This window comes from Myotis daubentonii, chromosome 16, assembly GCF_963259705.1.
Source record: "Myotis daubentonii chromosome 16, mMyoDau2.1, whole genome shotgun sequence".
NCBI classification, from domain to species: domain Eukaryota; kingdom Metazoa; phylum Chordata; class Mammalia; order Chiroptera; family Vespertilionidae; genus Myotis; species Myotis daubentonii.
In genome coordinates, this window is record NC_081855.1 from 53014015 (window position 1) to 53020853 (window position 6839).

At 57.1% G+C, this 6839-nt stretch overlaps 1 long non-coding RNA gene across 1 annotated transcript; it reads left to right on the plus strand.

Moving 5' to 3' along the window:
- Positions 1-1014: 1014 nt before the first annotated feature.
- LOC132217882 (uncharacterized) lies at positions 1015-5754 on the plus strand. The gene is made up of 3 exons (XR_009449028.1): positions 1015-1460; positions 4284-4479; positions 5020-5754. It is a non-coding gene; the product is annotated as an uncharacterized LOC132217882 (long non-coding RNA).
- The last annotated feature ends 1085 nt before the right edge of the window (positions 5755-6839 follow it).

Below are 6839 nucleotides of genomic sequence, written 5' to 3' on the forward strand. Positions count from 1 at the left end.
GGGCGGGGACCTGGGCCGTGGGGGAAAGGGGTTCGGGGGCCCCGCCTCGCTGCGTTCGTGGACCCAGTACCACCTGGGGCGCGACTCTCCCCGGGGGGCTCAACGTGGAACTCACGAGGCTCGTCCCTTTCGGAGCAGCGACCAGACACCCCCAACCCCGCCTGCTCGCCCCTGGGCCCAGGACAGACCGGAGATGGGAGCCCGAGGCGCCGTCTGGGTCCTGGATTCCACCCCAGACCCTGGAAAGAGGAGGGGCCGGGCGTGAGGAGGCTGTCGGCAGGTGGCCGGTCTTTGATCTTCCTGCCTCTCCGACTGCCCTTTGCCTGATTGTCTGCGGAGGCCAAGTTCTCCCAATGAAACTTTATAAATTTATTATTGATTTCAGAGAGGAAGGGAGAGGTGAGAGAATCATGGATAGGCTGCCTCCTGCACGCCCCCTACTGGGGATCGAGCCTGCACCCCGGGCATGTGCCCTTGACCGGGGATCCTTCCGTGACCTCCTGGTTCATAGGTCCATGCGCAACCACTGAGCCACGCCTCCGGGCCTCCAAGTGAAACTAAGGGGATGAACTCTGAGTCCCAGGGTCCGCATCCTATGAAAAGCAGGCCTTGGGTTTGGTTCTTTTTAGAGAAATAGTCTCCGTTTGTAAAGGACACCCACCACCCGAGGCCCGTGGTGGACTATTGCCCAGGAGAGAGGGCACAGCACGTCAAGGCTCCCTTGCTGTTAGCCGCTCCCAACTGGGGTTTCAAGGGAGGGGGTGGAGGTAGTGCAGGCTTCGGGCTCCCTCCTACCCGCGTGGCCTTGGATGGGACCCTCAGTGGGCCCCTTCCCGCTGGTGCTTTCCCCTCTTCGCTGCTAGTTGTCAACCCTCCCCCACTCCGCCCCACCGTCCCCCTCCCCCATTCGCTGGTCCCAGGTCCCTTAGAAACTCAAGTCGTATCTGTCCCAAGAAAACTCCCAGGTCCCGGGTTCGGAGGCACTTCCGCCCTTCTCTTTCCCCACATTTAAAACAAAGTGTTTTGTCCTTAGGGCTCGCTGACGGTAATCTGTTCTTTCCACAGGTGTCTGGGTTGGCCCTCGCGGTTAGATTACCTGTCAATTGAGCAGATTCCCCAGAACCAAGTCCTGCGCGCTCCCTGGGATCCTTCCGCCCTTCCTGGATCTGAGCTTCTGCCTCTGAGGCCCCTTCCACCAACACTGAGCGTTCGTTGCGGTTTGCCTGTGGTTGTAGGAAGCCGGATCCAGACCTCAGGCCCACAGTGGGCACAGGCTGCCCAGGGAAGGAGCTCGGATGCTTCTAGAAGCTGCTCCTCCCTGCGCTGCTAGGACGCCGGAGGGAGGCTTGACTGGAAGAAAAGTGCTCATTTTCTCTGGGATTTGGGACCCCAGGCCTGTGAATTTGGGGAACCTCCTAGGCATCCACTGAGGCGAAGTTGTAGACTAGAGCTCTCTATGGGTAAGCAGGGGAAATTAACAGCAACAACAAAGCCTGCCACTTGCATAAGTAACACCCACCTTGACACTTTCTGGCAAACTCTAAGCCCCTGACTCCGGACAGGGATTTCAGTTCTCAGCTGCAGCTTTGGTGTCATTTGACCTATAAAGCCCTTAGGCCTGGGCACACGTCTCTGCCTGCCCCAGGTGCTCGGCCAGCCCTTGAACTTGGGCACACGTGATCCTTACAACCCCAGGGGCCTCCTACCTCCCAGCGTGTGTTAGCGCGGGGTTCTGGGCACTGGAGCTCGAATGGTTCTGCCCCAGCCCCACCAGGATCCGTTCCAGGGGGTCATCCTATTTCCTTATAGAAAAGCGGGAGGCCCCACTCGCTCTAGTCTGGCGCTTGCCATAACGCCTGACTCTTGGCAGGACATTTCATTGTCTGGAATGAGCTAATCTCTAAGGCCCCTCCCACACAAATGCTCTGCGACTTCCCATCTCTATCCGAGTCCCCCACCCCCAACCTTCCCCCGCACTGAGGTCGTCAGACATGGTCCCTCCTGGATGGACACCTCAGGGTGTCCCCAGGGCCTGCTGTTGGCATAGTTTGGAGTGGAGCCCCCGTGAGCTTAGGCCCTGCCCGCCCCGGACCTTTCACTGCCACCCGCTGGGCAGAGGCTTTCACTCCTCGGTTCCCTGTTCCTGGGAAGCCCCTGGAGCCCCTTCGTGGGCAGGGCCTCCTCCGCCGAGCAGCCTGGGAAATCCCCCAGGATCCCCGACCTGGGGGTCAGGACAAGGCCCCCCACCACCCAGGCTCCCAGCCATGAACCTGCCTGTGAGGGGGTTGACGTTCATCAGGGCTCTGGGGCGGCCAGTGCACCCCGAGAGTAAAACAGCAGGTCCCCCCACGGCTCCTTGGAGTCAGGACGGTGTGGTGTCCGGTTGCTGGTTTTTTGTTTTTTTAATATATTTTTATTGATTTTAGAGAGAGAGGAAGGGAGAGGGGGAGAGAGAGACAGAGGGAGAGAGAAACATCAGTTGGCTGCCTCCTGCTCGCCCCCTGTTGGGGATCGAACCCACAACCCAGGCATGTTCGAGCTCTAGGTGCATGGGATGATGCTCAACCCAGTCACACAGGCCAGGGCTGGTTGGTGTTTGAATCTCCATGTGGACTGGAGTCTCCATGTAGAATGTCGGCTGGATGGATGAATGAGCCGTGTCCTGAGCCCCAGAGCCCTCCCTTCTCCCGCCTAACCCCAGCCCCAAACTGAGCTACATTTGGTAACTCCCCACCCCACCTCCCCAAATGAGCTTGCTGGGCCATCTACAGGGTCACACATATTCCCAGGATGGCGTTCCCAGGCTTGGGGTGAGGGAGGCGCTGTGTCAGTGGGCCGCTGACTAGAGGGAGAGGGGCCGCTCTGCAGTCTGGGACTCTGTGGGCAGAAGGCATCAGCAGGCTGAGTTAGGGCTGAGAAGGTGATGATGTGGGTCAAGGGGCAGCAGCAGAGCAGAGAGCCACGAGTTACTAGAAAGGGGTTCAGGCGTGGGGTCAGAATACCTGGGTGGTGTGACCCTGAGCATGCACTTGTCTCTCCGAGTCCTGTCTGTGGGGGGGATGGTAACAGTCCAGACCCACAGGAGGTCACCTGAGGATTGCGGGAGATGAAGCACATGGCCTTGCTCTGTGAACTGCCAAGTCCAATGCCAGGGACCAGGTACTGGTTTGTTGTTGCTAAGTCCTACTGAGGCTTCTGGGTCCTGTGGTGTCACCTCCATCCTCTGCCAGGGGAAGGACATGTGGCACAGGCCCCCCGCACCCCACCTGTCTGTCATGTGCATCGTCGTGTTATTAACACGCGGCCCCTGAACCCTGAGCGGGGACATATCCCAAAGGTGGGAGATGACACCCAGTGTCCTGTTTATCTGGGAGGGAGAACAGGATGGGGGAGAACCATGTAACCGGAGCTCTGGGCTCCGCAGCCAAATAGCGTGAACTTCAGCTAAAGGCAGGGAGTCTCGGGAGCGGGGACCCTGGAAGGAATGTTGTGTGTGGTTCCCAGACGTCTCCAGCCCAGAGCTTCACCCACCAGTGCCCCCGTGACAGGTGGAAGAGCCAAACCTGGCCCCTCAGTGGACGTCTCCTCTTGGTGCTCCGAGGGCCGGAAGATCGGGACAAGGACACAGGCCCTGGGTCAGACAGTCCTGGGCTCGAATCCCGGCCTCCCTCTAGGACCTGAGAGCAGTCACCTGAGCTCCGTGGGGCTGGGTTTTCTCATCTGTAGACGGGGACCGTGTGGGTACCCATCTCCTGTAGTTGGCGTGAGGTTGTTAGATAATGCAGGTCAGAGGTCAGCATAAAGCTGGGACCCCATGGGGGCTCCCCACATGGCCACCAGCCTGTCTCCAAATTAAGGGCCCAAGGTGACCTTCTGGAACCATGTTTTTGCTGGGCATCTTCGGGCACAGAGTGGGCCCGCCCTGCAGTGTTTCCTAGAATTGAGCTAAGAGGGAAAAAACGAGCCTGTTATCTGCAGGCGCAGTCCCGGTCCTGAAACAGGAGTCTGCCAGGCCCCCCGGCTTTCCAGGACTTTCTGTCATCCTCTCCGCTGGAGGGCAGCCTCCTGGGCCCCCAGGGAGAAGGTGAGACCAGGGACTGGGGGTGAGGGGAGGGTGAGGGAAGGGGGTCTGTCTGTGCCCAGAGAAGGCTCCTCTTCTCCCCGAGAGGCCAGCTTGCAGGCACGTGTGGCCTCAGTAAGAGCCCGGAGGAGGCCGGCCACTGTGGCTCGTTGAGTACTTCACCGTAGGCTCGGATTCCGCATCTCACTCCCATTTTTTTCAGATTAAACACAGGAAAGGCTAAATAACTTGCCCGAGATGGCACAGCTAAATACGGTTCCTAGACTGAAAACTGCTAAGCAGGCAGGCCCAGAGCCTGCAGTTTTAGCCACAAAACCACGAGACGGCAGGAAAGGAAGCAGATTCTGGCTGCAGTGTGAGTGATCTCGCTACATGAGTGATCACGCCAAAGACATGAGGTGGGTACCCACGTGGTCCCCATTTTCAGATGAGAAAACCCCAGGGCGGGCAAGGGGAGGTCGCTAGAGGAGATGGGCACCGTCTTACCGAGCAGACAGATGCCTACCTGCCTGGGAAGGTCCTACATTGTTTCCCCGAGACCCCATGCACCTGCTTCAAGGCGGTTCTTACAAGGCCACAGTCATGTCCCCCTCTGTTTTCATCACCCACCTCCCCAGCCCACATCCACACCAAAGACCCCAATTACATTCCTTCCTGGAGTTCAGCACATGGCCCAGGGGGGAGAGGATGGTGACTGGAGCTGAAGGCATCACTCAGCATCCTGTCCGTCCCAATGTGATGTGACACATCGCCCAGACGTTCCCAGTGCTTAAAGGAGCAGTGCCTCCCGTCAGTGGGTTCTTGTGCCTGTGCGTTTTGTTGAGGTGTTTGTTCCCAAGGCCTTCCCTCCCTTTGCACGGGGTCCCCCCAAATCCCAGACCCTTGGGTTGAGCATCTGATGTTGTGTACTTCTGCCTGACTCGGGGGTCTCCCTACAGTTTCCCGGCCCCCTGGGCACACCGTGGGAGCCTCCTCGCAAGGAAGGGCTCTGCAAGGTAGCCGCCTTGCCCCCCGACTGGACACTGCTGCTCCCACATTCAAGCCTACAGGATGGTGTCTTGAGTCAATGGCTGTCACGAATGGAGAAGGGCCTGGCATCTCTGTGTCCCTTCTGACCGTGGAGAGAATGGAGAAGAGGTGCAGATACACGTGTTTGCGAGCGGGGTGTCATTGTCAAAGCTCATCATCAGAGTTTTCTCTTCTCCAGAGTGGTCAGTATCCTGTTGGCTTGCGTGTGTATGCACGTGTGTATGTGTGTATGTGCGTGTGTGCGCGTGTGTATGTGTGTGCCCTTCCTCTGCCCCTGCGGAAGCCTTTGAGTCATAACAATAACTCATCTAGCCCATTGTCAAGGCTAATTTACATTTCCCCAGCTTGATGCTTGATGCCTCCCGGACTGACGCTAGCTTTCTCCTCTCCCCAAGCCCTCTGTCCCCTCCCCGAGCTGGATGCCCTCCAGGAAGCAGTTGTGGTTGAAGGCAAAGACATGTCAGGTCAGCTAACAACGACGAGTCTGTGTCAGGCAGCAGGCCCCTGCTCCAGGTCAGAGGCGTTTCTGAGAAGTGAAGTCCAGGCTCCATGATGTAAGCGGTCTCAGCTGAGAAGACTTAAAGGCGGGCTGTGGGGTGGGTGTGACTCAGTGGCCGGGGGCTGGAGTCACCTGGGCAACCTCCACTCCCGTCAGTGGGATGCTCAGCTGGGCGGCAGCCAGCACACCTGTGTGTGGCTTCTCCACGTGGAACAGCGTGGATTTCTGCTCGAGGCGGCAGCCATGTGCCAAGATCAAATGCCCAGGAGAACCGGCCGAAAGGCTAGGGCTGCCACGATGAAGTACCACCAGCTGAGGGAGTTAACAGTTACAGTTCAGGAGCTAGAGCAGGGGTGGGCAAACTTTTTGACTCGAGGGCCACAATGGGTTCTTAAACTGGACCAGAGGGCCGGAACAAAAGCATGGATGGAGTGTTTGTGTGAACTAATATAAATTCAAAGTAAACATCATTACATAAAAGGGTACGGTCTTTTTTTTTTTTTAGTTTTATTCATTTCAAATGGGCCGGATCCGGCACACAGGCCGTAGTTTGCCCACGGATGAGCTATAAGGTCCAAATCAAGCCCTAGCCTGTTTGGCTCAGTGGATAGAGCATCATCCTGTGCGAACTGAAAGGTCCCAGGTTCGATTCCAGTCAAAGGCACATGCCTGGGTTATGGGCTTGATCCCCAGTGGGGGACTTGCAGGAGGCAGCCGATTCATGATTCTCTCTCGTGGATGTTTCTATCTCTCTCTCCCTCTTCCTTCCTCTCTGAAATCAATAAAAATATATTAAAAAACAAAAAGGTCCAAATCAAGCTGACGGCAGGTTGGACCCTGCTGGGGGTTGTGAGGGAGCCTCTTTTCCATGCCGCCCTCTCGCTCCCGGTGGCGCGCCCTGATGTTCTGTCTTTACGCGGCCTTCTCCCTGCCTTCAGCCCTCTTTCCCCTGCGTATCTGTTTCTGTGTCCAAATTTCCCCTTTTGTAAGGATCAGAGCCAAATGACCTCATCTTGACTCAATCACCAGCAAGACTATTTTTAAATAAGGTCCCATTCACAGATGCTGGGAGTTAGGAAGTCATCTGGGTTTGTTTTTTATTTTAATCCTCACGCAGACATTTTTCCAATGATTTTTAGAGAGAGTGGAACGGAGGGGGAGAGACAGAGAGAAACATCCATGTGAGAGAGACACATCGATTGGTTGCCTGCAACCGAGGCACATGCCTTT